General features: G+C 42.0%; 1 pseudogene; it reads left to right on the forward strand.

The window, feature by feature from the left end:
• The first annotated feature begins 639 nt into the window (after positions 1 to 639).
• Positions 640 to 787, forward strand: LOC123512117 (annotated as a pseudogene).
• Positions 788 to 3,003: the final 2,216 nt, after the last annotated feature.

Raw genomic sequence — 3,003 nt, forward strand, 5'->3', positions numbered from 1 at the left:
ACATAATTTTACTTCTTGGTGCTATCAGTTTAATTTTGTAAATATGATTGTTGGGGGTGCCTATCTTATAATTCAGAAAATTGGATACAAGTTATACAGACAAAGTTTCTAGGTTGTTGTACTGTGTTTTTTGTTTCTTTTTTCTATTTACATGTTTTCAGAAACAGCACCTATCATTGTAAGTATATCATTCTTGTGTACTGAAACTACATAGAGTATTGTACTTAAAGTGAAATGTATATTGTTTATTATATATTGAAAAGGATCCAGCATACTCAAAATAAATGTGAGAATGTCTATTGAGAGCACATCCCTACCTAGCATTATCCTGTTAAATTGGCTACTGAGTAATTAGTAGAAGACCTAGTTCAAGCTTTAGGGTATGAAAATAATGTTAATAAAGGCACTTTTAGAAATCTACAGATTTCTACAGAATTTTGGTATCCAATTTCAGATTTCCTTAAAATTTTGGTGGCAACACTGCCACCGCTCTTGTCTGAGGTAGGTTCCCCGACCAATATCACGGTGGTGCTGCAGTACTCCACGAGGTATTGCAAGAACAAAATCATAAGGAGATACTTCTTTTGGTTTCAGCAACACCCTTGTGGGACCCTCTGCCCTATTCCACCCAGCAGGCAGAGGCAGGCACAGGAGACACCGTGATCATGAAGGCGGTTCTCCCAAGGCGAGGCCCGCCATTGCACTCCGGCGGTGCTGACCCTTGCGATTAACCCAAATGTGGTTAACTCGAGTGTGAAATTTTTTTTTTTTTTTTTTTAGAGAGAGAGAAGGAGGACGGCAGAGAGAGACGCGACGCCATACCTCCCTCCCGGGACGCCACCGGTAACGCCACCTCACCCCGTCCCAAAGCTGAGTCACCTGAAGTTACCCCATGGTTCTCCCTCTAGAGATAGGGTAGATAGGCGATTTCGTGACGGTGCTGTGTCGCTAGTGGAGTAAAGTGTTCTATTTTTGTTAAGTTTGGCTGTTTCTCTCCCCCCTTGGATCTGTTACATCTTTCTTTTTTTTTTTAACCACTTGGCCTAAGCTTCACTTAGGCCCAGTACACTAGGCCTGAGCGTCACATAGGCCCAGTACAGATGGTGGCAGCGGTTTAGATGTGTTTTAATATAGGCACATCAGCCCACGTAACTCTCCGTAGAGGCAGGAATAATCAGTGCTTATCCCCACCCCTTGTTTCGTAGTGAAGTGGTGTTTCTCCTCACAGTTCATTTCTTATTTTTGCCTCATGTTTCGAGTAGCCATTATCGAGTCACAGCGACAGGAAAGAGGAAAAGGAGCAGTGAGAGTTAGGTGTTCGTCCCTTCCCCCATGATGTTTTGTTGGTGGTTCGGCGGTAGCAAGGGGGCTCCCACACTCCCCCACAAGTAATTAACTTTAGGTGGTAGTCGACGCTGTGCCGGTCCCCTTTGCTGCCCTCCTACCTTATGTTTATCCGTGCGGATAAGCTGGGGGGGAAGGAGACAAAATTTTTTCCAGTTTAGGGGTAATTCTTTATTTTTTTTTTGTGTTTGTTACATTTCCCATTTGGCTCACATGTTCTGGTTTTTTTCAGTAAGTTGTTTTTCTTATGCATTGGTATTTTGTTGTGCCTAGCCTATTATCTCCACAGGAAGATACATTGTTTTTATAATGAGGATTAAGTTGTGTATTGGTGAAACAGAAAGCCACTGTTCACCCAAGTTTCATTTTGTTTAGTTTGAGACAAGTTGTCAGGTATTTTTTCTTTCATTATGGATGAGTTGGCGGATTTTCTGAGCTTAAGTGCGGAGTGGACACCTAAAAACGAGAATAACCCAGTAGTTCAAACCGAAGGTGAAGTGGTAGTTAACCAGACAACGAGCGTAAGTAAAGCTGCGTTTTTTAATGCCCCTACGGCTAGACCTCGCCTTAAGGCAGGCTTAAGCAAAACCTGGGACAATGGAAAACGGGCCTGCTAGACCTTCGATCACGTGACCAGTCACCAGCTGACAGATGACAACAATAAAGATGGCAGACGAACAGGAAGTGCAAGATATGCTGCAGCTTTGTAACTTATCTTTCCTACATAACATAACATAACATAACATAAATAATAGGATAGCAAAGGGCCACCAGGGCCCATCTAGGTTATCCTGTATCAGTCGCACAGCGACCTCGTCATCAGTACTTAAAGTTACACTTACAAGTACACAATACATTATATACTAATTCTAAATATTTGGCCCATTAACAGGGTAAGTCCTGCAGCGAAATCCTCTACAATTTGTGGTCCCCATACATGGGGATCATGTCTTGTTTAACTATAGTAAATTTCTTATAAAACTATCATGCAGCGCTATACATAATTATAAATCTAATAAATTTAAGTGCTTATCTAATCTGTTTTTAAACATTGTCAAACTAGTGCTATTTACAACCGTCTCTGGCAATGCATTCCAGAAGTCTACCACCCTATGACTAAAGAAATATTTTCTTATATCTAACCTGCAGCCTTGCTTTCTAATCTTCCTGCCATGATTTGTAGTCCTACTTCCCTCCTCTAAGGTAAAGAAAGATCTCACATCTATGTAGTTTGTATCCGAGAACATTTTAAATATCCCCTCTTATACATCTCCTCTCAAATGAAAACATGTTTAATGCCTTTAATCTATCTCTATACTCCAGGCGCTTCAAAGCTGGTATCATCCTAGTTGCTATCTTTCCTCCATGCATCAACAGTCCAGTCCATCATGTTTCCAGACTTGCCAGAGATACCAGAAGATACTGAAACAGCATTCAGTTTGGTGCAGAACCATCAACAGCAGCTAATGGAACATTCATTCGTCATGTCTTATTTGTTTATTTACATGTGACGTCACAACTGGCTAGCGGAAAGTCGAGCCTGCTCTGCAGCTGGCTTGAGTTTGGCCGGCCCTGCCTTAAGGCGGGCTACGCTCTGGCTCAAGTTTGGGGACATGAAAGAACACAAAATGACGTCAGCCTTAAGCCAGGCTTAAGGCT

The sequence above is a fragment of the Portunus trituberculatus genome, chromosome 32 (assembly GCF_017591435.1).
Source record: "Portunus trituberculatus isolate SZX2019 chromosome 32, ASM1759143v1, whole genome shotgun sequence".
In the NCBI taxonomy this organism is placed as follows: Eukaryota; Metazoa; Arthropoda; class Malacostraca; order Decapoda; family Portunidae; genus Portunus; species Portunus trituberculatus.